This window comes from Nycticebus coucang, chromosome 7, assembly GCF_027406575.1.
Source record: "Nycticebus coucang isolate mNycCou1 chromosome 7, mNycCou1.pri, whole genome shotgun sequence".
Lineage (NCBI taxonomy): Eukaryota > Metazoa > Chordata > Mammalia > Primates > Lorisidae > Nycticebus > Nycticebus coucang.
Window position 1 is genome coordinate 7,481,670 of NC_069786.1, and position 27,410 is coordinate 7,509,079.

Consider the following 27,410-nt stretch of genomic DNA (forward strand, 5'->3'; position numbering starts at 1 on the left):
CCTTCCAGGAGGGGTTGTGGCCAAGCCCCCTGCATCCCACAGGCAGTAGGAGAGTAAAAACAAGTTTAAGGTCAGTCTAATTCCAATATGTGTGCTCTTCATGTGTTTCCATCTATAGAATCTGAACATTACACATGAAATCTGGAGAGGGCACTGGTGAGCCTGAAGGTTTGCAGACTAGATTGCTTGTTGAAACTCAGTGCTGTTTGCTCTTTACTCTTTCAGACATTTTTTTCTGTTGCCCAAAGACAGTTTCCTAAACATTACCATTAAGATATAAGCACCACAAGATAATTATCATTCAACACAGACTCCCCAATTATTCCTGCCCGGGTTAGACCATGAAAGATCATTTGGCCTGATTAGCAATTCCCAGCTTCTAGTCAATTAGCTGAGTAATCTGAGCCCGTCTGGCTCTGCTGTGCTCTGCACAGAGCCAGAGGGACATGCCTGGGAAGGACACTTCTGCTGCTTTTGCATTCACACAGCAGCCAGCAGAGTTTTGTTAATAAAATTTGCAGCCATTCTAACTCCCTTATCCTTTCAAAGTTCATTCATGAGAGATCTGTGTCATCTATGATCCTGCTCAACTCAAGCCAAGGAAAGATATATTTTGTATTTCATTTTCCTAAAAATTAATACTTCATTAGAGGAAGGGGATCTTTTCTCTGTATTTCTGTGGGCAATGAAAGCACAAAGCAATTAATAACAGGTCACAAATCTGCTGGGATGAGATGAATCTTAGAGTCCATACAGTTTTTGATGCATTAGATTTTCCACAAATTCCCTCAAGAAATTATACTAAGATCATTTACAACAAATGTATTCAATAAAGACATTGGGTCTTCAAAGTCCCAAACCAAAATTATTTCATGTTGAAGAAAATGAAGAAGAATTTTCAAATATTCATTATAAGATTAATTTTACTTTCCAGTCCCCTATTTGTTGACCTAAGGCAGTGTTTCTTAAAGTATGGTTGCTGACCTTATAACCTAAGTTATTTCAGTTTTAACACTGTTATGGAAAATAAGGAGGATGATGACACACAAGGTCTGACAATTAAGTCTATGAACTTGTGGACATGAACTTACATTGGCAGCACTGTACGAACAGCTGAGTAGAACTTCATGACCTTGGTATACTCCATATTAGTGTCTCAGAGCTGTGTTCATATTGATGTGTGGCAGTGTCTTGCTAAGTGATGTTCATTATTGTTGTTGCAATAATGGTGGCACTGAATTAGAGCAATAAGCAAACACTAAATTTCTTGTTAAACTTGGCAAGAGTGGAAGTGAAATCAGGGACATGTTAGTTCAAGGTTATGGGGATCGTGTCAGGAAAAAAACAACAGTGTATACATGCATTAGACATTTTTCTGAGCGTAGAGAAAATGTCACTGATGAAGAGAGGTCAGAGAAGCCAGAAATGAGCAGAACTGACAAACATATTGCAAAAATTGGTTAAATTCGGCATCAAAATTGTTGGCTCACTGTGAGAAGCATAGCAGACCAAGTAAACATTGATAGAGAAACAGGAAAATCTTAGCTGAATATTTCAGCATGAGAAAAGTGTGGCTCATGCATCACGACAATGTACCAGCTCACACGGCACTGTCTATAGGGGCGTTTTAACCAGGAAACAAATAATTGTATTGGAATATCCTCCCTACTCACCTGACCTGGCCCTCAATGACTTTTTTCTTTACCTAAAGATAAAAGAAATATCAAAAGGAAGACATTTTGATGACATTCAGGAAATCAAGGGTAATATGATGATAGTCTCAAGGCCATTCCCGAAAAAGAGTTCCAAAAGTGCTTTGAAAGGTAGGCTAGGCCCTGGTGTCAGTGCATAGCTTCAAAAGGAAAGCTTTGAAGATGACCATAGTGATATTCAGCAGTGAGGTATGTAGCACTTTTTTTATGATGAGTACATGAATATAACTGTCAACCTTGTATATACATGGAGGTGTTAATTATAACAAAATTTAAAAATTCTTAAATAGACTATGTATAAAAGCAGAGACATGCTTAAAGATAGAAGATTTTAAAACTCTGAAAATTTACCTTCCATCAAAAGAATTTGAAAAAATTGTCAAAATCAACTTTGTCAGAACTCTGGAAATCAACCAATATTTTGAAACAATCCAGGAAGTGTTCACACAAGGAAAGCATCTGAATAATATTGAGTTTGGGGCATTTTTGACTTACCCTAGTCATGACACCACTTCTTAGCTTGGGTGGTAGGTAGCCTTGTAAATAATGGCTTTTATTATTAGTGTTGGGGGGACCACGAAAAATATAATTTCCAAAGAATTTTTATTTTTTGAGCTGCCTAATGGTTTTCTGTAACACATGACTTGAATTGCCTGTGTTTAATGGTCTTCCATTGCTAAAAGAATTTTTCCCAAGGGACAGTGATGTTTGGCTAAATGAGACAATGGATATAATGGTTGGGGCAAACAATATACTAACGCCAAACTTTCAGAGGAAAAGCTAAGGGGTGAGATGTGTATATGGGCTTTGAAATGCTCCTACATATTCCCGGAAGTATGGAAGGCAGACATGTAGGGCCATTCCTATGCTCAAGGAAATTCTAACAGTTCCCTAATCTCTCATTTCCTGCTGACTTTGAGGCTCTGCACAAGCAGGAAAGCAAAGGGAAAGGCAAAGTTGTCAACTGCCAGCATGTTAAAAAATATTACTCTAACGTGGACAAAGCAAACCCTGGGGAATCTGAGATTTATTGGTTACAGACATTCAAGGAAATCTCTGTCCATTAGTAGCCGAACAGTAACCTAAACAAGTGCAGACGTCAGCAGCCATAGACACTGAAGAATACGGACTGTACATACTTGGCTCAGAAAAGTCATCAAATAAATACCAACAACTGTAATGAGGAGCCCAAACAAGAAGTTCTGTGAAGAGGGGAGAATCTTATTTTCAGAGTTACCTTATATAACGTAAAATGCCCACATTTCAAAAAGAGATTGTAAGACATAAAAAGAAATTGTAAAACTGAAGTCCATACAAGAGAAACAATCACAAGCTGTGGTATATGTATACCATGGAATACTATTCGGCCATTAAAAAAAATGGAGACTTTACATCCTTCATATTAACCTGGATGGAAGTGGAAGACATTATTCTTAGTAAAGCATCACAAGAATGGAGAAGCATGAATCCTATGTACTCAATTTTGATATGAGGACAATTAATGACAATTAAGGTTATTGTGGGGGAAGCAGAAAGAGGGACGGAGGGAGGGGGGTGGGGCCTTGGTGTGTGTCACACTTTATGGGGGCAAGACATGATTGCAAGAGGGACTTTACCTAACAATTGCAATCAGTGTAACCTGGCTTATTGTACCCTCAATGAATGCCCAACAATAAAAAATAAATAAATAAATAAAATATACACTAAACTTGATGAAATATAGTAGACACACATATCCTATTTGCCAAATGCATGAACAAATGGGAAAATAGGGGTGGTGCCTGTGGCTCATGAGTAGGGTGCTGGCCCCATATACCGACAGTGGTGAGTTCAAACCCAACCCTGGCCAAACTGCAACAGTAAAAAAAATAAATAAATAAATAAACTTAATTTAAAAAATGGAAAAAAAAAAAAAGAAAAAGTGTCTGAGGATTTACTAAATGGAGTTGAAATCAGCTATGTTAAATATGTTCAAGGACTTACAGGCAAGCGTGCCTAAAAATAAAGCATGAGAACCTTTTATCTCTAAGTATGAAGTATCACCCAAGTGAAATTATAAAAGGAAACTAAACATATATTCTGGAATTGAAGTGTACAATGACTGAAATGCAAAAATTCACTAAAGAAGCTCAACAAAACATTCAAACAGAATAAAGAAGCAGAAAATTCAATAATAGGTCAATTGATAGATATTATCCAACCAGCCTAAAAATTTTTTTTAAATGAATAAAAATAAACAGAGTCTAAGAGTCATGTGGGATATCATTAAGTATACCAACATACGGAAGAATCAAGAAGCTAAAGGAGAGATGAAAAAAGATGCAGAAAGACTATTGGAAAAAATGATGTTTAAAAATGTCCCAAATTTAATGAAAACCCTTAATCTAAACATCCAAGTTCAATACACTTTTAATATAATAACCTTAAACAGAACCATTCTTAGATATGGTATTAAATCAATTCGTAGAATGTCAAAGAAAGACTCTTAAAAGGAGCAACTTATATACAAGGGATCCTCAATAAACCTAACACCTGTTTTTTAACTGAACTCCTAGACCAAAGGCAATAGAATAACATATCCATAGTTGTAGGAGTGTTGTTTTAATTTCAAATTAATATGAGGGTACAAACAATTAGGTTACCTTGTCTGCATTTATAGGTAAAGTCCAAGTTGTAGCTGAGCCCTTCATCCAGGAGGAATATCTTACACCCTCACATTGTATACTTTAGGTGAGAGCTTACCAAGCTCCTTCCTTCCCTTCTCCCTCCCCCCATTTGAATTTAATTGTGTTTTCTCTCTTCGGGGCATATAGTTGTTCATCTATTGGTTTCAAGACAATCAATTAGCATTGAGTACATTGGATACTTGCTTTTCCATTTTTGTGCTACTTTACTAAGGATAATTTTTTTTTTAACTCCATCAAGGTTAATACAAAAGATGAAAAGTCTCCATCTTTTTGTGTGGCTGAATAGTATTCTATGGCATACATCTACCACAGTATATTAATCCAATTCATGTGTTGATGAGCACTTGGTTTGATTCTACATCTTGGTGATTGTGATAAACATTCCTGTGCAAATGTCCTTACGGTAAAATGACATTTTTTTCTTTGGGGTAGATACCTAGTATTGGGATTGCAGGATCAAATGGATGATTTACTTTTAGCTCCTTAAGGATTCTCCATACTTCTTTCCAAAGAGGCTGGACTAGTTTGCATAGCCATATTTTTGAAAGAAACAAAATTTCAACCAAGAATTACATATCTAAAAAATAAAAAAAAAGAAAAACAAAACCGAGAGAATTTGTTGCTAGCAGACCTCACTTATAAGAAATACTAAAATGAGAGAAAAATAGAAAGTAACTTAAGTCAGCATAAAGAAATAAAGAGGTCTAGTAAAAATGTGGGTGAAAGAAACAATATAGGAATAAACAAAACAGACTTTTATACTGTATTTTATAATCTGTCTAACTTTTAGCACTTTTTATCTGATTTTCAAAACAACAGCATAACGCGATAACTAAAAGTCTATACTGATGCACCTTAACTATATAATGTTGTAATTTGTGACAATAACGGTGTAAAAAAAGCAGGTAAAGGGCTGGGTGCAATGGTTCATGCCTGTAATCCTAACACTCTGGGAGTCCAAGGTAGGAAAAATCACTGAATTCAGGAGTTGGAGACCAGCCTAAGTAAAGAGAGACCACATCTCTACTAAAAATATAAAAAGTAGCTGGGCATTGAGGAGAACCTGTATTCTCCGCTACTCAGGAGGCTGATGCAGGAGGATCACTTGAGCCCAGGAGTTTAGTTTTCCGTAAGCTAGGCTGAGGCTATTACACTCTAGTCTGGGTGACAGAGACTGACTCTGTCTCAAAAAAAAAGTTGGGGAGATGGTGCGTGTGGCTCAAGGAGTAAGGCGCCAGCCCCATAAACCGGGGTGGCGGGTTTAAGCCCAGGCACAGCCAAAACTGAAAAAGAAGGCGGGGAAGGGGATAAAGGAAGCGATATGGTAGCAAATTTTTTCTATACCATTTAAATTTAATTGATGGTAATTTTAATTGGACTATTATAAACGAATGAGATAATTGTAATACTCAAAGCAACCATCAAGAAAATAACTTAAAAATATATAGTAAACAGAATGACAACAGAATTAAAATGTTACACTACACAATGTTTATTTTACCGCAAAGAAGGCTGTACTAGAGGAGTATAGGTGAAAAGAGGTGGGGGACAGATAGAAAACTAATAGCAAAGTGGTATAATTGAGTGTCAAATTGTAACTACATTAAATGTTAAAAGACTAATATGTCCATGAAAGGGTGAGATAGGCAGAATGATCTTTTTTTTTAATTGTAATTCAACTATATGCTATGTATAAGACATTAACTTGATATTAAGAGAACGGATAGCAACTGTGGGAGGCAAAGTTGGGTTCCCCACACCATAAGACGGCAGTCTGTCTGCACAACCACATTCTAGGGTTAGGGTTAGCAGAGCTCTCAGGGTACGAAGGGAGAGAACGTGGTACCTTTATCTGGAAATGCAAGGCAGGCTCCGCGGACAGCATTCTATAGCCAAGAGGACCTTTCTTTTTTTTTTTTTTATTGTTAAATCATAGCTGTGTACATTAGTGCAATCGCCTGTACCCATTCTAAGATGCACCCTAGGTGTGGCCCCACCCATTCCCCTCCCTCCACCCTAACCTCCCCCCTCCCTTCCCCTTCCTTGGCCCCTTACCCATATTCTTGAGCTACAGTTGGGTTATAGCCTTCATGTGAAAGCTATAATTTAGCTTCATAGTAGGGCTGAGTACATTGGATACTTTTTCTTCCATTCCTGAGATACTTTGCTAAGAAGAATATGTTCCAGCTCCATCCATGTAAACATGAAAGAGGTAAAGTCTCCATCTTTCATTAAGGCTGCATAGTATTCCATGGTGTACATGTACCACAATTTGCTAGTCCAAACTTGTCTGAGAACAGCAATGTCTTCCACGATCTGGAAGAAGGATCACCTTTTTTGTGCTGAAATGAACAGCTTTATCCTAAAATTAACATGGAAATGGAAGGGACTGTGATTTATACTACGTACAATGAGACTAAGTCCAGGGCAGTGTTGCCAGGAGACTAACGGCTCTTACTAATTAAATTCATCCCAAAACATGTAGGACATTACCCTGCCCGCTCTCATCCAGGTAAAACTGACCACTTCTTGTGTCCTCCCCTCCCCACATATCTAAAGCCCCTTGTTGTGTTTGCATTTGCCTATTTCCCCCTTTTAAGTTGCTACTTCAACAGGCAAAGGAAACCAGAAACATATCCCCCCCAAAATACACTTTTTTGACGTATTTTGAGATGGCTATTCAGAGGGCCTCAGATGTAATAGCCCTGAAAACTGTCTTTTGTAGAGGAGATTTGCATCTGTAGAAGAAATAAAGTGAACAGCAGTTGCAAACAGGCTCTCTCTGAGGTTTTCCTCTTCTAGTTATAGGAAAGATTAATGGAGCTTCTGACACCTTTGAAGGACAGACAGAGGAACATTTATTCCAGACTACCCTCTCTCCTTCCTGAGGGCTGATACCTGGGAGGCTTTACTCCCCTAATAAGACAGATTTTACCTGACTTGCCACACTCCAAATCCCTGTTCGTTCTGTAACCTCAAGATGGTATAAAAGTGTCAACTGGCCATTTCTTTGAGGTGGTTATGAGCCCTGTGCCTATATGCATATGTTAGTAAATTTGTATGCCATGTTTTCCTATTAACCTGTTATCAGTTTGTTTTATGCACTCAAATTATCGAACTTTCAGGGGGATAATTTAAACTTACTTACACAAGGACTAGTTATATCTTTGCATCCCAGGCACCTAGCAAAGTGCCTGGCATATTTATGGATGGACCCTGGGAAGAGATCCAGGAACAGCACTGTGGCTTCAGTCTGCAGGTTTATTAGACCCAGGACCCTCAGAAACTCTGAGCACCAGAGGGTAACTTGGTCATTCTTTTTTAAGCTCTATGACCAGCTGTTTCACGATAGCTCATGTAATATGCTGCTTCCTCCCACCCACCCAGTGTCTGTCTTTGGCCCCTTTGAAACTCACTTCCCCCTTTCCTGGAAAACACCAGAAGTGAAGGCAGCATGGGGAGAGAATATGAGTATAAAAGCTGCCATCAGGCCACCCACCTTTGGATGCCTTTCCCCAGTAGCTGCCTCCGTGACCTTGGGCAAGTCATTGAACTTCAGTGTGCCTCAATTTCTTCATTTGTAAATAGGGATGATATTACCCATCTCATAGAATTTTTGTGAGGACCAAATGAGTTAATGTGTGTAAAGTGCCTTGAATTACCACATGCACATTAGCTACTATTATAGTTATTTGTAAAATACTTATAATAAGGTTCCTGTCACAGTGTCTTGTCACTTAAGAATGCAATAAATATTGGCTCTAACCATTTGTTCACTGCTGTCAATGTTTATTGCCTGTACAAATCAGGAGGAAAACTTTTTGTATCTATAAAGAATTTTTTGCTTATTCCAATCTCTAAAAGGCAAAGTTTAGAAATAGAAATAACCTCCTCACTTCACCCTGAAGGATAAAGACCCGCTAAATACTAAGTCACACTATACTGTGTCACTGTCATCTTCAACAAACTGTTGGCCATTCCCCCATTCACCAAAGCTAGGTAAAGAAACCAATCCTAGAGTGGAACTTCTGCTTTCCATCCAGGCATATTCACCAAAGCAGGTGGCATTATAAATCCCAATAGCAGACCCTGCTCATCATCGTGAGGCAGGTACCAAGAAGGAAAAATCTACGGTCTCCGGAAGGAGGGGGGCATGGACGTAAAACCTGGGATTTCTTCCTCCTAAGTGTGTAATAGCAGGCAAGTTATTTAAGTTCTCTCAGCCTCCATTCTTCTGACATAGTCACCTCTTGAAATTGGTATGAAAAAGACAATGAACATGAAGTGCTTTGGACAGTGATGACTATTTAGTGAGTGCTTAGAAAGTGATAGTAGCTCTTATTAAATCCAATTGAGTATTTAAAAAGCAAGATAGAAGACTCTCACAGTCCTCTGTCCCAGCACTGCTCTCAGACTGTTGGTCTGTCATAGGCTTGAGATCTTCCAAAATAAGCAAGTCATGGTTTTCTCTACTCACGCTGGGAAGTGCAGGGCTGGGAGTGTTGTCAAAACCACAAGGGGCTCTGGTCTAGATACCCCTGCTTATCTCACAAAGATCCAATTACTGAGACAACAATGATTGCCAAGGAAGAAAGAAAATTTTAATACAACAAACATTTTGTTGGGAGAACAGGAGAATGGGAGAAGCCACCTCAAATCTGTCTCTCCTGCTAAGGGAGATTATGGCTTTTTTTGGGGGGTTACATGCCTTGGGGCAGGTCAGGGTGTAATTAATAAGGCCTGTGCACTGGGAAGGTCATGTGCACTGGGGGAAAGTTGTGAGGGAGGGTAAGTCATCAGGGATCTGCCCAGGGCTTCCAAATCTCAACTCCTTTGTCTTACAGAAAATATACCATTTCCAGGAATGAACTCAAAAGTTCAGATAGTTAAGAAAGAGGATAGTATAAGGGTCATTGAAATTTATTCAATCAGCAGGAGCAAACAGGGAACCTAGAGCGAGAGCTCAGGCTACAAAGGCAAGGGTCTCTGTGAGTGCTTGTGTTCTAAGTTTGGTCACCAGGGCACAGAGGTGTCCCCCAGGGCAGGAGGTCAGGAAGACACAGCAGCTGTGGGTGGCCATCTCTCAGATAAGGTGCTTCAATGAATTCAGTTGGTCATCCAGGTCTGAAGCTCAGGGAGAGGCTCTGGGCCAGAGAGAGCAATTTGAGTAGAATCTTTGCCTAGAGAGGGTTGGGAGTGGTGGGGACAGGAAAGACAAATGGTAGGAGAAAAGAGTACTCACCACAAAGTAGGGCTGGGAGCTGGGACCACAGAGCTAATGAAGAAGACCAAGGAAAAAACACTAGAGAGACCCTGGACACATGGACAGCAGAGACATGATTGGACACCCAGGACACGGGGACAGTGACCAGTGGACAGAGAGGATGAGCACTCTCAGAGAGGAAAGCCAAGCCAGATTCTGAGGCCTTGCCCAGGGATGGAAAGGATAAGGGGAAATGAGAGAAAAAGGAGGCCCAGGGGGAGGCCATGGAGTCCAGCTGAGCAGGATACACAGGTGCATTTAGAAAATAGGACTTAGAACTCTGCAAGTGAAGTAAGGACAATGGCCTAAAATATACAGAGTGATATGAAAGGCAATAAAACATAATGAATATAGAATAAGTATTAAAAATGAGCTTTAAACCAAAAGAATAAAGATTTTATAGGGGAAGAAATTAAACTTGCAGAAGAGCTCAAGCTGGAATAGGAAAGTGGATGCTACAGGCCATACTCTCAGGGAATTATTTAGACAAACCTTGCTATATGTTGGGCAATTATATTTGTATCCAGACATTTGCTCTTTTGTTGTTGTGGCTGAGTTCTTTATTGGGGGGGGCGGGTATTATTTTCACAAGTGGGACCGTGATGGAGAAATTTTTTCGCTACGTTTCAATAACAGGAAAAAATGTCCTGAGAAATGTCTACTCATCACAAGAAAAAGAGGAAACTCTATTCTGGGGAAAAGAGCAAAGAGAACTTTACAGGAGACTTGAAAACTAATTTCCTTATCTATACAGTGGGTATAACAACTGAGTTTGAATTTATGAAGGATAGACAGTGATTGAACCCTTTTGAGGGCAACACTCAGCCCGTGGCAGGTCGTCCACACGTGGCCATGCTGCTCCTTTTCCATCACACTCGGCAACCCAAGGTAAGTGTCCAAGGTGAAAATCTCAATCAATGGAGGCTGATTAAGCCAAAGATAAGGATGCACCCAGAAAAAGACACCAACCACAGATAAGTCTGTGGCTGATATTCTGAAGGGGAATTTGGGGCTTCACTATTCCCAAAAGGATTGGGCATAGAGAAAAGAAAAAAGACACAACGATGGAGTGGGTGAGAAATAACATGGTTACAGGCTTGTGGGAACTAGGAAAGTCTATATTGTACATGAAATAGGGTGAGTGTCAGAAGAGAAAAAGGGAGTGAAAGAAACTTCAATTATATAGGTCCCTGGGTAGGCAGAAGAACGTCCGATCCTGGGTTGTCTCTGTTCTACACCTGGGAAGACAAACTTGCAATTCATTATTAGTGTGGAATGGGATGGAATTTAGTTTTGGAAGCACAACTCAACCTGCAGAAGTAAAATTACAATCTGCACATTCCTGTGTATGGGAGGCCAACCTTCAAGAATGATCTGTGAGGGTCAGTTCTTTACAGGTGCCTAAGGCCTTTGCCTGACCTTTTGCATAGGAATAAGGCCTGTGATCCTGAGATTTTTATTTTCTTTTACACATAATACTGCCAATGCCTTTCTAGATGAGAGTTATCTTATGTAAAATTAGTGGCAAGGGAAGGGTCTAGATGTTGTCTATTTTTTTTTCCCTGCAGTTTTTGGTTGGGGCTGGGTTTGAACTGGCCACCTCCGGTATATGGGGCCAGCACCCTACTCCTTTGAGCCACAGGCACCATCCCTCTATTTTTTAAGAAATGAAGAAGTCTATGGGCAAGAAGTGATATGTGCACGTCCTTAAAAAATCATAACAGATTGAAAAGGCTAACTTGTTAAGTACATCTGTAGCACACAGAAAAGGAAGAGATGAATATCAAAAGCTAAATAACTCCAACAAATCAATACTGAAGACAAGCAATCCAAAAGAAAAAGAAAAGCAGCAAAATATTTGAATATGAATTTCACAGAATTTGAAAACTGAATGGTCAATATACATATAAAAAGATACCTGGCAATCTTACACATTGCAACAGTAGAATTCCATTTTGCACCAACCAGAGTTACAAAAGCTGAAAGTCTGACAAAATCCAGTATTGGTGAGAATACAGCAATGGGAGTTTAATATCTTGCTGGTGAAATTGTAAATTGGCTTTTAAAAATCCCATTTAATACAGTAAAACTTGTTTTTACCTATTAATGCTGGGCAAGATTCTCCTTTTGGCTGTGACAAGTAGCTTGTTCAGATCAATCCTCATATTACGAACAACTGTAAAAGCTAGATAATTTTTTTAAGTCTGTTCAAAGCACTGAAGGGCTATCAAGACATGCAGAGTTTGAATAATCAAAATCCTAGAGAAAAGGAAAACACGTCAAAGCCACGCATTTGCAGTGGCAGTTTACTCCCAGGGCATCTACAGATTTTCATCATGAGGCATACAGACTGAGCAGAAGGCAATGTGTCTCCAACTTACAGCAAGCTTCTGGGACAGGGAGCTACAGATGGGAGCTCAGCCCTCCCGGTGCAATCCCAGGACCCCAGAAAGGCCACTCAATGATCTCAAAAGCTAAGAGAAGAACAGAAAATTAACCCCCCCGCCAAAGTAGAAGGAAGAATATAATGAAGATGAGAAGAGAACAATATGAAAAGGAAAACAAATAGAAAACAGAAAAAAATTATTTACAGCAATTGTTTTGTTTTTAAAAAGATTAATAAAGGCAATAAATCATATGAGAGAGAAAAAAGAGAGAGATAAAAAGACAAGGGAATAATTAGAGAGCATTATGAAAAACTTTGTGCCAAAATGTTGAAAATTTAGATGAAATGGGAAAATTTATTATAAAAACGTTTATTAGTTGTGACCCAGAAGAAATAAAATGAGTATTTCTAGATCTATTACATTAATTAAACTCATAATTTAAAACACTTGTTCCTAAAGAAAATTTCAATCACAGATGGCTGTGAATTCTTCCAAATATTTAAAGAAAAAAATACTACTCTTAACAAAAATGTACTGGAATATAGAAAACGAAGAATCACTTCTTTTTTTTTTATCAAATCCTATTTATAAAGCTTTCAAACCTGGATATCAAAATTTGGCAAAGACATTTTAAAAGACAATTACAGATTGAGTCTCATTAAACTGTTTCACAAACATAGAAACAAAAATCTTAAGCAAAACATTCACGAGCTGATTCTAATAATATAAATTTTAAAATGTAATTTATAGCAATCAAGTTGGATTTATTCCAGAAATTTGAGTCTATTTTAATGTTATGAAAATAATCAATATATCTCTCCACATTTACAGAAAAAAAGAAGAAAAAAATATGCTCATCTCAAAGGGTACAGAAAAAGCATTTTATAAAATTTGAATTGAAGATCCCAATAGCAGGAGCTCATTAAAAAATACTCACAGGTACAAACTTCCACTTACAATTGACAAAAATAGGCTTACAAGAAAAACTATACTTACAGGGGAAATATTGAAAGACTTATCCCTGATATAAGGCATCATGCATCCACTTCCATGTAATCATATTGTCCAAGAGAGCAAAATAAAGGAAAATGAATAATAAAATAGTCTAAGGATGTGAAATTAAGAAGAAAAAATGTCATTATTTGAAGATGACACAATTGTGCACACAGAGAATCCAAAGGGTATGCATAGAGATTGTTTGAATTAATAAGTGAATTTAGCAACTGTGTAAATTAGAGTTATTTAGCAAGTACTTACTGCTTCTGCCTGCCTTCTGGAAAGGAGCAGATGGACCTGCCTGCCTCACTGAAGTTGGGCATGTTTGTGACTTTTTCTGAACTGTGGGCAGCAGTGAACGTGGACTGATACCTCCAGGGCTCCACGTGCTCCTATCCAGCGCTCTGGGAATTTTCTAGGTCTTCCCAGAGAAGAGCACATAACAAGTAGTGTCTGCACAACCCACTGGTGTCCCAGAGTGAGTCCTGGAGTAAAGCTGTCCCAGTCAACTTACAAATTCTCTCATTCAGGAGCAGAGCAGACCCACCTAGTATTTGTGAACTAATAGCTGATAATTACATGTTGCTAGATACAATGTCAGTGTGTATCATTTAATTGCAATTCTATATACTAACAAAAAGCAATTTGAAAAGAACATTTTAAAATATAATACCATTTGCAATAGCATAAAATTCAAATTCTTTGGAAAATGTATAAACATACATAAGATCTTTACAGCAAACTGAAATTATTGAAAGAAAATGAAGATCTAAATACATGGATTAGCAAGCCATGTTTATCTATTAAAAGACAATATTAAGAGATGTCAATTCTCACTCATACTGATTTAAAGATTCAATGCAATTCCAAACAAACTTTCATCTGATTCAAAATTTATATAAAAATATAAGATAAAAACCAAGAATCCAAAGATAGTCTTCAGGAAAAACTAAGTTGTAGGACTTACACAACAATGTATCAAGACTTAATAGTAATTAAGTAATTTGTAGTAATTAAAGTAGTGCAATACTAGTGTAAAGAATGCAAATAAAGCAACAGAACAGACCAACACATGAGAGCTCAATAACAGATGCTCTTATATATAATCACCTCACTAATGGCAAAGGTAACAACAATATGAAGTAAAGAAATTACTGTCTTTTCAGGGTGGCACCTGTGTCTCAAAGGAGTAGGGCACCAGCCCCATATGCCAGAGGTGGCAGGTACAAGCCCAGCCCTGGCCAAAAGCTGCAAAAAAAAAAAAAAAAAATTACTGTCTTTTCAAGTGGGTAAATTTGATATTAACGTCAGATACAACAAATTTGATCTATATTACACCAAAAACAAAAACTAAGTCTTGTTAGATCATAAACCTGTATATGAAAGGCAAACTCTTAAAGCTTCTGGAAGAAAATATGAGAGAATTTTTAAGAAGTAAGCAAAAGGTGCTTAACAGGATACTTAAATCTCTGATCACAAAGGGAAAAGTTGATGATTAGACATTAAAATTAAGACTGTTTGGCTATTAAAACAATATTGAAAGAGCAAAAGATCAGACTATGGTGGTGTATATTTATGAAATAGAGAACTATTACACAGAAAATAAAAACTATAAATCAGTAAGAACTCAGACAACTTTATACAAAAATTGACTAAAGTCTCCTTTTCTTTTTTCTTTCTTTTTATTTTATTTTATTTTTGGCTGGGGCTGGATTTGAACCTGACACCTCTGGCATATGGGGCTGGCGCCTACTGGGGAAAGGACGGGGAGGAAGGCTGGAGGGAGGGTGATTGGTGGGTCCACACCTAGGGTGCATCTTGGAAGGGTGCAGGTGAAGTTTACTAAATGTAGAGTATAAGGGTTTGAACACGATAACTAAGAAAATTCCATGAAGGCTATGTTAACCAGTTCAGTGAAAATATTTCAGACTGTATATGGAACCAGCACATCGTACCTCATGATTGCATTATTGTACACAGCTATGATTTAATAAAAAAAAATAAATTGACTAAATTCTTTGATGAGATATTTCATAAAGGATTATTGGGTATATGAGATTGTGTTTAATATCATTGGTCTTAAAGGAAATGCAAATATAAGGGAATATAAGCACATACTCAGTAGTATGGCCAAAACATTTTTTTAAATGTTAATACTAAATACTTTCAAAGATATGGAGGAACTGGAAATCTCTTCTTCAACTACAGGGAATATATGTGAAACAATTATTTTGAAAAATACAATACAGCTAAATATATGTAAATCCTATGATCCAGCAATTACTCCCTCTTAGATAAGGTAGGGCAGGACAGCTTCAGGGAGGGCTACACCTTTATGGGCAGCAGAGATGCTATTTGTACATACCGTGAAGGGTGCATAACGTTTTTCACCAAAACATATATATGAGAACATTCATAGCAGTTCTATTGGCAATCACAAAAAAGGTATCTGGTTAATAGCCATGTGGAGTCACTGGCATCAAACTAACTCTCCGGCTCTTTGATATATTTTATCAAAACTTGATGAAATATATAAGGCAACAATTTGAGCAAATTGGACAATGGCAAAGTTACAGCTATTATCTCTGAGTAATGGAAAATACATGAGTAGCATTCTACATTCACCCTAACTTTTTCTAACTGCATTTTCCTAAATCACAGCACAAGGAAATAGAGTCCATGCAGAGATCATCAGTCTCATGATATATTTTATATCAAATAATTCCAATCTTCTGTTTCTGTGGGTCTTACTCTTCTGTTTGTTTTATCTATTGACATGACAGAGTCATGGTGCTTTATTTCCTTGTGTCTATGTGGCCAATACAAAATAGAGTTTGTTTTATGATATTCTTTTCTTTGTTAAAAAGAATATTTAAATATATAACGGGAAGTATAGTCACCTATTTCATTTATTCAGTAGGTGTAATATACACTAAAATTCTTCCCTTGTTTTCCTATAAACATTCGTTTCTTTTCTATAGAGCAAACAAAATATTTTTGAATATTTTTTGAAGTATTTGAATTGTTTTAAAAGATAGAACTTTCACACATCTCAGTTCTAAGATTTTCTTAAAGAAGTAACAAAGTTTAGCAAGTACCTATTTTATACAAGGATCTATCTAATTATCACCAGTTACAAGGTTAGAAATAAGAGATTTAGTAATATGTGAATGGTCAAAGAAATATGAAATGGAAAATAAAGGGTCACACAGACCCTTCATGACTCCAAAACTTATCTTCTTCCTATTTCCTCACCTTGTCCCCACACATGTATGTTTTCTCATCCTTATTCAATGAAATAGAAATAAAAGTCTGAGATTATCAGACATTGATTCCATGCTAGTCTCTTCATCTTGCAGGAGCACAGTTAGATATTAAATGAAATCAAAAACTGCTCTCTTCTTTGTTACATATTTTAGGACAGTTTTTAAAAGATGAGGCATCTGTGTCTTTGAAGACCTCTTATAAACTGCACTTGCTATCCCGGTGAGGCTCTCTCTGGGCTGCAGCCCCACTTTGTCAGGCTCGAAGAAAGACTTTGATGGGGAAGAAAGATGTCTGCTAAGCCCTGTTAGGATGACTACCTGGAGTTATTCAAATCTCAGTGAGGACTAGAAACAAATGTCACTGCTGACCTGTGAGATTTTGTAGGCACCACTCGCCCTTGCTGGACTTTAGTTTCCTCATCAGTAATCCAAAGGACAGGAAGAATTAACATCACAGTTCTATCAAGTTCACACTTTTCACAGCGGGAGGGTAAGAAATTGCGTTTGTCTATTCAGGTTTGGGTCAAGGTAAACTCTCCATTGAGAAGGGGAAGAATCTCCTGACAAGAAAATAGTCAAGAATGAAGCCATCTCCATTTCATTGACTCACGATAACACCAGAGTGTTCACAGAGAGGAGATGAGAACAGGGTTGTCCCTTAGAATTTAGCAGGTTTGAAAATAAATGTCTCCTGGAGGGTTGGGAGAGGGAACTAAGCCAGGAATCTACCCACTAGCTGGTTTTGTCTATTTTTTTCTGAAGCAAGACCACATGGCAGTTAGAGAGAGGTTTAAGAAGCAGACCTGAGTTCAAGTCTGGCTTCCACCATACCCGCCTATGTTGAAGCTCTAATCATAAACATGAAGATATTTGGAGGCAGGGCCTCTGGGAGGTGCTTAAGTTTAGATGAGGTCATAAGGATGAAGCACCCATAATGGAATTAGTGTCCTTAAAAAAAAAATATGAGAAACAAAAATTTTCTCTCTTTGCCTTGTAAGAACACAGGGTAAGGAAGAAGCCCCCAACTAGACCCCAAATCTGTAACTCCCTAATCTTGGACTTCCCAGCCTCCAGAACTATGAGGAATGAATGCTTGTTTGAGCCACACACACTGTGATATTTTGCTATGGAAGCTAAGCTAAGACCAGCCCCAGAGATTCCATTCTATATCCACAGTGGGGAGAGAACCGTGGCCACAAGTTCTTTGAAGATCATCTTAGGAAGGTAAACTCTAACTTGGTGTAGCTCAAGGTTTGCCTGTGTGACGCTTAGACCAGGTGCAAATTAGCTTGATCAGTCTTAGCAATTTATGCCATCCTTTAGAAATCAAGAAGGACCAGCAAAAGGAAACCCACTCGAGAGGTTAGAGAAGAGGTGACATGCATAAAATTTATCATCCTTTACAAAAACTAAGGACAAAGGAGCTCACCCTGTTCAGGGAAAAGGCACTGGCAGCAATTTTACTGCTTTGCCTTGCATGTTAACTTACTGGAAATCTCTATCCAATCCTACACAAAATACCAACTACAGTGAGCTCTCTACCAGACATGCATGTGTCTGTCTGTTTGTGTGTGTGTGTATGTATTTTTTTTTTCCACTGCTAATATCTACCATTCTGAGCCCAGGAGATAGACATTATGATCCCTGCTAAGAAACATGAATTAAATTGTTGCAAATCATATAGGTGGAAGTTTAGAAGTTAGGATTAAAATACAAGTCTTTATGGTTTCAAAATAATTGCCCTTTCTGCCCTGTTCCATGGTGTTCTGATCACAGAGTAGGAAAACCAAATCTTACCAACTTGCATGTAACATAAAGTAATAAAAATATGTTCTGCAAGAAGTCACATCCACGGTTGAAACGCTCACATTTTCAGTTTTCTTAGAGGATGCAAGGGCACCTACAATATTTTCAGATTTAAGATTCACATAGTTTTCTTTTCCTTCTGGGGTACATGGATCATTGCAAACCATTTCTGCACATTCAAACGCGTACCCAGCACTCCACTTAGCCTGAGCATGAGCTGTCAAAGCCCCTCGTCATGCCCTACTTTCTGTAGGAGGTCTTTCACAGTCCTTCAACCCACTTATACTTATTTTTCATTATTGCATAGTTTTTCATGATGAGTGACTGAATACACAAATAGGCAATGGCCAGGCATCGCAACCAAACCCTGACCCACAACCTCTGCTACAACCAACTTTAATAACTGGCATCTCCCCAATCTGTGCCCCTGCTTCCAACTTAGGACCAACCAGAGAAAGATAAATGCACTTCCAAGACCAATCTAGTAGTATTGTTAGGCAGGGAACAAATCCGCAGGTGGCAGATATAGGCCAGGAGGGTGATTCTTGGGGGAGGAGAATTGGGGGGGAGTGGTCAATTAGGAGAAGGAACTGAAGGAAAACAGAATCCTTTCAATCATGTATATCAATCATCTGGTAACATCCACTCCTCCTAAGTCCTCCCCAACTTTAACTCTGGGAGAGGGAGACTCACACATTTCTCTCACTGGAACATACATTCACTTTCTAGAACTTCATTCTTTGCTGTAATAAAAGCTGCTGTGTGGAATTTCTTCCTGACTATGATTACTTCACCATAGCAGCCCTGCTTCTGATTTTCTAAGCAAGGGGTTAAAGAACCATGACAACAGCCTGTCAAGAGGCCAGACCTCCATTCAGGCTGTTATAACAATATAGCCCAGAATGGGTGACTTTTATAAACAGACATTCTGGAGGCTGGGAAGTCCAAGGTCACGATGCCAGTAGATTCAGTGTCTGAAGAGGGCCCACTGCCCGATTTGTAACTGGCAGCTTCTTGTGTCCTCACCTGGTAAAGGGGGCGATGGTGCTCTCAAAGGCCTCTTTTATAAGGGCACTAATCCCACTCATGAGGGCTCCACCCTCAAAACCTAATGACCTCCTAATGGCCTCACCTCATAGCACCATCACACTAGGGGTTAGGATTTTTTTCAACATACAAATATGAAGGACAAATTTCCCACACTAGCAACCTCCATTCAAAGCATGCCTGTGCCTTCCATGTTTTCCTCTATAAAGGGTTCCCACACTCCTGCATGACTTCACATCTCTGCCAAATGCACATGGTGGTGGCTGACTCCATTGCTGTGTAACAAGCTCTGAATAAATACAGCATTCTTATTTGAGTGGTCTTCATTTTTTTTCCATACAGAACTACAATGCCAATGGTAATAATGCAGGAGATACTGGCAAAAACGTGAAAAAAAAGTTCACTTCTGGAGCATCCCAGGCTTTGAAACACGTGTTCCATCATGATTTTCCAATCAGTTCCCACAGCCCCTCTGCCAACAGGGTGAGAGGGCAGGAAAACCCAGCCACGGGGGTCACTAATGACTGTTGCAGCTGAGGCAAATCCATCTAGTTAGCAAACAATCCAGAAATCCATCAGGGAAGCAGAGACCAAAGCATTAAAGCATCAAACAATCAGAGTGCTCAGAGGAGAAAGATGTACAGAGGCACTGTCAGAGGCATGTGGTGACATGCCAGACTTCTGCAGCCCTCAGTCACTTTACTCCTCTGGGGCATCACTGTGATGAGCATAGACATGTTTCCTCATGGGGCTCTGGGCTAGCAATGCCACCACATATCCCGTAGCCACATCCTGCATATTCCATCCTCAATTTTGTGATCTTGATCCACACACAGTGGGCTCAAGGGCCTGCTCAGCTCCCTGTAGCAGCTCACCTTAGCACAGGAGAACTGCTGCCCTAAAGGATGCGCTGCAGCAGACAGCCTGCAAAACACTTATGTCCAATTCACGGGAACAGAGCGTGTCCTCGTGACAAATTGCACCTATGGAAAGCAATACCTGTATTAAACAACCAAGTGTATGCTCACAGCAGGGAGGGGCTTGGTGGAAGTCCGGGGCACATGGAGGTAGGGGCAACAACAGGCCATCCCTGAGCATGTGTGTGGGCCCAGCCCTATGGCAGCCACTTCTACATGTCAGCTAAATTTTTTCCCTTCACACTGTAAGTGGGAAAGTGAGGCTCACACACATTGCCTAGATGGCCCAGAGTTTGGGGTCCAGGAATCCCGAGCACTGACTTGCTCAGCCAAGCCTCTGGGCCCCAGTCCATGGAGGCGGTGTGTGTGTGTGTGTGTGTGTGTGTGTGTGTGTGTGTGTGTGTGTGTGTGTCTTTGGTTGCCCACAGCAGGCAGAGGACCTGGAAAGAACAGAACTTCTTCTGGTGATATTCTCATTTCTAATTTGAAGTTAGACTGGTGCCAGGGACACTTGGCTCCCAGCCCTGATGTTGCTGCTTACTAACTCCGTCGTCTTGGAATCTGCATCTCAGGCCATTGGCCGCAGGAGAAGGAAATGTGGCAGAAAGAAAGCCTGGCATGTGAGTGCCAGCCTGCACCGTCTGGGCCTGGACCTGGCCCTTCTTTCACGAGGAAGGAGGCAGTGGGAACGGCCCAGAGTGGGGAATCGCAGGCCAAGGGCTGTTCTGCACATCCTCTCCATCTCAGAATCAGACCTTGTTTTCCAGGACATTCTCTGTAAAACATTTACCACCTCTCCCCTCACAAGCATGAGCCACAGAGCTTGCCCTGCTAACAGAAGCAGCAGCCTCTTTCAGGTAGCCACAGAGCGTGGATGGCAACCCAGGCTTCTGACTAGAGGACAGAGCTCTCCCCATGACATGCAGCCCAGTGTGCTCTGAGCTCTTTTTCCTCAGTGATCAAATGGACTAACAGTCCCATGTCCATGTGTATCCTGGGTGTGCAGGTGAGAGGACATGATCTCAGGCCAGCACGGCAAGTAAGCAGTGCTAGGCAGTTCCTAGCCATACACCCAACCTTTCCTCTGCACCCCTGATGTGCCAGCTCCTGGGTAAGTATTAAGAAGCAGGACAGGTAAAGAGAGCTCCAACTTCCAAAGAATGCTCAGCCCTTCAGGGAGCCAGAGAAGTAGATGGCCATGTGTGACAGGTACCCAGAGGAGGTCCCAGGAGCACAGGTCAGGGAGGCTTCAAATAGAAGAAATGCCCTGCTGGTGCACAAAGACCCCAACTCCGGACTCACTGCTCTCCCCTGCCCAGGAACAGGGAGAGGCGGCCAGCCCGGTGTGAGGTGGACATGGCTGGAAGCTCACTCTCTAAACCTGACACTCACGCTCACAAAGGCTGACCAGTAAAAATTTACTCTCTGGTGGGTCCAGAAATATGAATAAAACTATTTTTCTTTGGGGAAATGCCACCTTACGCTGTCAGTTACTAGCGCCTTAGGGAAGATCTGTTAATCAGGTGTGTCCCTTTGTTAGGAAGGAGCACCAGAGCCGCAGTTTTCCCAGCCTGGAAAGCTTCCACTTACTATTCTCATCGGAAGGCATCAAAAGTTTATATTTACATCAGGGAGATTCATCAGTCTTTTCCAAGAGCAGTCCCAGATCATGGGCCTCCGTTTTTATAGCATTTGTCCTCGGAATCACTCATCAAAACAGACACAGTGACAGTCACTTCAAATTCAGCATAAATGATGCTGGCAGCAGGGGGGGTCGAGCTTCAGGGCCTCCAGCAGAAGTAAGAAACCAGGCAAGAGCTTGTCACATCCTGAAGGGAAAATAAATAAACCTGCAAGACCTTGTGCACATTGCACATTTGCATCTTTGACTGATTTGCAAGCCTGCTTTCTTCTGGAGGCTTGGGGCGTGTGTCTATGTGTGTGTGTGTGTGTGTGTGTGCTTATCATACCAGCTAGTTTAATGTCACAAGGTACCAACAGCGATGGTTCTCAAAAATAAATAATCTGTAAGAGAAATAGCAAATGACTCACAAATGGAATATAACTCATTTCTTGTTATATACATGTGTATTAAAATAGATATAATCTGTTCTGCTTTAAATTAAAGGCATATCAGTTGAATTATTTACTCTTTTAAACCATTGTATTCAAAATAAAAATAAATAACAAGTTGGTATAGCAAGCAATTTATTTGTGTCTTCAGAGAAGGATTGGGTGTTTGCTGCTCTGATGGATGAGCACCTCGTAATTTTTTGGTTTTCGTTCGCCAACTTGACGCTTCTGTCACAGAGACTTATAAGAGCAGAGAATGAGCCACAGCCCTCCAAGGACAGATCAACAGACATCTCTCTAGTGAAGGCCTAGCAGCTTGGCTAGTGTCACTCCCATACCTTCAGGATGTGGGGACTCGGGAGAATCATGTTTAAGCTTCCTGGTTCCCAAGGGGACAGCAATTTGCTCTTGAGAAATGTTTGAAAAACAGAGTTTTATGTCAAAGTGTTTAACCTTCTTTTTATTTTGCCTTCTTTTTCCTTAAGCACATTGAGTCCTGGACCCTAGGCTGAGCTCATCTTTCTACCCTATTAGCAGGTGCCATTATAGAGTTTGGGTGATGTATCAATCTCTAAACACATACATGCACACACAGACACACTTGTGCACAAACACATGCATCCACACCCACATGCACACACACACACATGCATACACACACCTTCACATACACATATACATATACATGCCCTGACAGACACACACATACACACACCCTCACATACATGTGCATACATGCACACACATGTACACCTCCCATAGGGCAGTTTCATGTCAAGTTCTTGGTGAAGTATAAGACCAGGGAAAAGCACCTTAAAATAAAAAAGTGTGTATATGGGTCTGTGTACACTTCTTGATTTTAAGGTACTTTTTCCCTGCTATTATATTACACCAAGAACTTGATATGAAACCCATCCTACAGACAGCAAACAGTGAAGGTATAGTCTTTATTTTTCATTTCCAAAACAGTCGCATTTTCCAGGGCAGACTGTCCAGCTTAGTGTCCACCCTGCCCACACAGGCACCTGGACATGCCCAAATGGCTTCCCTGAGTCAGGTTTCCCCAATACAGAGTCGCCCAGGACTCCATCTTGGAGAACTGCTCCTGGAAATATCCTTTACAGGCATCCTTGAATCAGGAGGAGAACCAAAACAAAGATTTTGCTGTGTCTCCAGGAGAAAGAACTCACATTGTTTTTCATTCTCTGTGAAGTCTACGTTGTTTTAAAAATAATTGAACACATGGTGGGGGCATGCTGTCACACATTCGTCCAACCCCATGGGGCTGGAAGGGTGCAGATCACTCTGCCAGAACTAAGATTTGTGTCAGTCGATCCCCACACGACAAAGGAACATGTGTGGAGGGCAGCGGATGGTCATGCTGCTTCTGTGCTGCGGACGCAAGGCACCCGCTATAAAGCATGAGATAGATATGTCTTGGAAGATCTCCAACTTACCATGGATTGTACGTAGAAACATGTAAAGAATAGCCCTATTTACATACATGTGCATGTATTTATATATGTAATACATGACTTGTAATAGATATTATGTATAATTTGTTAGATATATTATATAATGCATGTATGGTTATACTGAGAGTTCATAGTGTAAAAGGATAATTTTCACATTTTCTTTGTGTTTTGAACTTTTTGTTGTAGAAACTCTATTACAATCTTAAACTCTGGCTTCCTGGGGTTTAATTTCATGCCCCTATCCCTGAAGTTTGTATTTTCAATCATTATCAGGGTAAAAAGGTCTAATGGAGAATATGAATTTTTATGTGCCAGACTCCTCCTCTCCATCCCACCAATATTTACCAATTTCTTACTTTCAGGACACTATGCTAAGTATGGGTCAAATATAAAGGTGCAGTCAGTCTTTACCTTTGGGAAGTATAAAGTGCATTGGAAGTCATTTAGGTTCCATCAAGGTACAGATGTCTCCATTCATCTTTGTACACCTAAGGCAGCCATGTGCTAGATGGTAGGCAGGGCCAGGGCCAGGGACTACAAACTAGTACAACCTTTCTGGAAGGAAGTATGGAGAAACCTCAAAGCACTCAAGCTAGACTTCCCATTTGATACTGCAATCCCATTACTGGGCATCTACCCAGAAGGAAAGAAATCCTTTTATCATAAGGACACTTGTACTAGACTGTTTATTGCAGCTCAATTTACAATCGCCAAAATGTGGAAACAGCCTAAATGCCCACCAACCCAGGAATGGATTAACAAGCTGTGGTATATATATACCATGGAATACTATTCAGCCATTAAAAAAAATGGAGACTTTACATCCTTCGTATTAACCTGGATGGACGTGGAAGACATTATTCTTAGTAAAGCATCACAAGAATGGAGAAGCATGAATCCTATGTACTCAATTTTGATATGAGGACAATTAATGACAATTATGGTTATGGGGGGGGAAACAGAAAGAGGGAAGCAGGGAGGTGGGTGGGGCCTTGGTATGTGTCACACTTTATGGGGGCAAGACATGATTGCAAGAGGGACTTTACCTAACAATTGCAATCAGTGTAACCTGGCTTATTGTACCCTCAATGAATCCCCAACAATGAAAAAAAAAAAAAACTCTAGGACCATAGGCTCCAACAAGAAGTAATTGCACCTCTCAAAGATTCAATATTTTATTATTTAATACACCAATGATCAAGAGCACTTATTCTGTGCCAGACACTTGGCTCAGTGTCTGGGAAGCTGACTTGCAATGCACAGACAGCCCTTACCCTGCAGGCAGGGCAGCTGACAATGGCAGCAGCACAGTTCTCACCTGAGCTCAAGCCCTGCTAGGATGCACGTGTGCTCCAGTTAGTGCACTGTGGGGAGAGGCAGGAGCTACCAAAGAGCAAAGTGGTTCAGCCCTGCGAGCAACCTTCCCCAGTCTCTTGCTCTTTTCTGCATCTACCCTGAACACAGCCCAGTTCTCCAGGGTTTGCCCTCCCTGGGCTTACAAAGAACCCACTGCTCCTGGGTATGACCCTAACTTCCCTTCATGGTGCCAGTGGAGCCTGTGTTCAGCTGTGCTCTCTAACCTGAATCAGCAAAAGCACCTGATTCTCACACTTGGGGGACTCAGCAAATTCACCTGGAGTCTTGCCTAGTAGATGCAGAATATATTAGCTTGTTCTAGCCCTGAGAGCAGATCCAATATCAAATTCTTACCATAGTAGAATTCCCTGCATCTTCATATCCTCCATCACATCTCTTCCAGCTCATTGCCCACCTTTTCTTCTGGCCTGCCATCATGGCAGGATGTGGTCCTTTACAGAGATTGAACACCCAGTGTGAGGCAGCTGCTGTGATGATTTGAAATGCCCCCTTTTTAATGAAGTGAGATTACTATCTCACTCTGTAACAGAGTCTTTTCAACATGGAAAAATGACCTCCGCTAGCAGCATGGAGTGTCTCAGATAACTAACACGAAGAATCCCATGCAGCAAAGGCACCAAATAATAAAATAATCAGTTTTTCCACTCAGATGACTTCTAATATTTCTCATACTTCTATAAGATCAGCAACATCCATCATAAATAATGCAAAGGCTTTGCATGCCCTGAGCACTCTGTCACCAGCCAGGACTGAATTGCAAAGTGCAAATATTTCATTTAGGCTACTCTGTACACTATATATTTTTCAAGGTTTTTATAACTCTTAGGACTCCATGAATATAATCAGCCCTGTATCCTCGCACAGACTAAGGAAATCAAAGTATGTGTAGAAAGGCTGGTCTGATGATGCTCCCGTTGTCTTCATTGTAGTGGCAAAGTTGCTTCCACCATAGCTAAGAGTTTGCTAGCACTTTTGTTGGGTACCACTGCTGCCGAATTTATAAGCTGACTGCACTCAGATACACACACAGAGTGTCCTTGAGAAATGAAACTTTCCAGACGAAGATACACTTTTTTTAAAACCAAAATTCTAAAACAATTAGATGTGGCCATTTGAAAATTGACAGCGTTTTATGATCCAGAAAACCTATTTGGTTTATTAGATTACACTGTTGTAAGAGATGCAGAACCACCTTTTTCCTTTACCAAAAATAAGGAATGGAGCAGTAAAAACAACCCCTCTCAGGCCCTCCTCTACAGGGAGATGTTCTGAAAGGGTCACTCTCAGATGAAGCATTGGATGTTAGGAATAAGAACCATGATGTTCCTCTTACTCATTTTGATCTGCTTATGGTTGGAGTAAAAATATTACTGAACTGAATAAGATAAAAATCTAGTTTTAAAATGATTCTGAGAGGAAAAAATAAAATTTATTCATCTCCTATTAACAGTTTCAAATTTTCACACTCTGCTTAGAACTCAAGAAATATGTCATTTCTCATTCAAATTCTGCCCACAGCATAATTCTTCAGGCTCTGCTTCATCCACCAGCCCAGCAAGAGGCTCTTAGACGTGACTGTGAAACACCCAATGCTCACTCATCTACTGGTGCCATTGGACTTGCACAAAAATGAGTGAGGTTGATGGGTGGATGGCTGGAAGGAAGGAAGGAAACATGGATGGATGGATGAATGGATTAGATGGATGGGTGGAGGGTCGAACGAGTGGATGGATAGATGGATAGATGGATGGGTGGGTGGATGAATAGATGGATGGGTAGGTGGGTGGATGTGTACATGGGTGGATGGATGAATGGACAGACAGTTTGTGTGTGGATGGATGGATGGATGGATGGATAGATTAGATGGATGGGTAGATGGATGAATGAGTGGATGGATAGATGGATGGACGGGTGGGTAGATGTGTAGATGAGTGGATGGATGAAAGGACAGACGGTTGGGTGTGTGGATGGATAGATGGATGGATGGGTAGGTGGATAGGTGAATGGATGAATGGATGGGTGGGTGGATGGGTGATAGGGTGGATGATTAGATGGACAGACAGATGTATAGATGAGTGCTTTGCTCAATAGCTAGAACTTTGAAGTAAGGTAGACAGCTTATTTTTGACCAAGTCAACTTTTCTCTGTATATTTAACCTGACCCTTCAAGGAGACTTAGGTGATTATTCCTGCATCCCATAATTATCCTGGCCATAATGATAATGCACACATGGGAAGCACTAACACATAGCCTGGCTCCTCTCAGAGCTCAGGGCTTATGTTCTACTGACAGAGAGAGGCTTACCGTTGTCACCATGACAAGTGTCTTACACTTTCCTCTCCTCTAGCCTTCAACCTTTTCTGACTTTTAATATCTCTATGCAAAATATCTTAGCATTTGACC